Here is a 386-nt window from a genome sequence, read left to right on the forward strand (position 1 = left end):
ACACACACACACACACACACACACACACACACATACACACACACACGCTCTTTCCTCACACATCCTCTCTTCCACACACATCTGTGCACACATAATAGTATGCTTGACAGACTCATAATGAAATAAGTTACACTTCCAAACGAAGCATCTTCAAACGTGGTCAACTGGCCAGAATACGAGTCCTCAAAGAGTCGACCATATCCGTACGTCGTGTTTTATTATCGTATCCTTACGACGTGGGGAACTCTGTGCCACCACTTTTCCAAAGAGGAATTTTACTCGTTAATCCGATCCGTACGCTTTGCATAGCAGTCAGTCAAAATGATTTTTTGAGAAATACTGAAAGTTTCAAAGAGATCTTCGTACTAGGAGTATTCTAAAATGTG

The sequence above is a fragment of the Aplysia californica genome, unplaced genomic scaffold (genome assembly GCF_000002075.1).
Source record: "Aplysia californica isolate F4 #8 unplaced genomic scaffold, AplCal3.0 scaffold00118, whole genome shotgun sequence".
In the NCBI taxonomy this organism is placed as follows: domain Eukaryota; kingdom Metazoa; phylum Mollusca; class Gastropoda; order Aplysiida; family Aplysiidae; genus Aplysia; species Aplysia californica.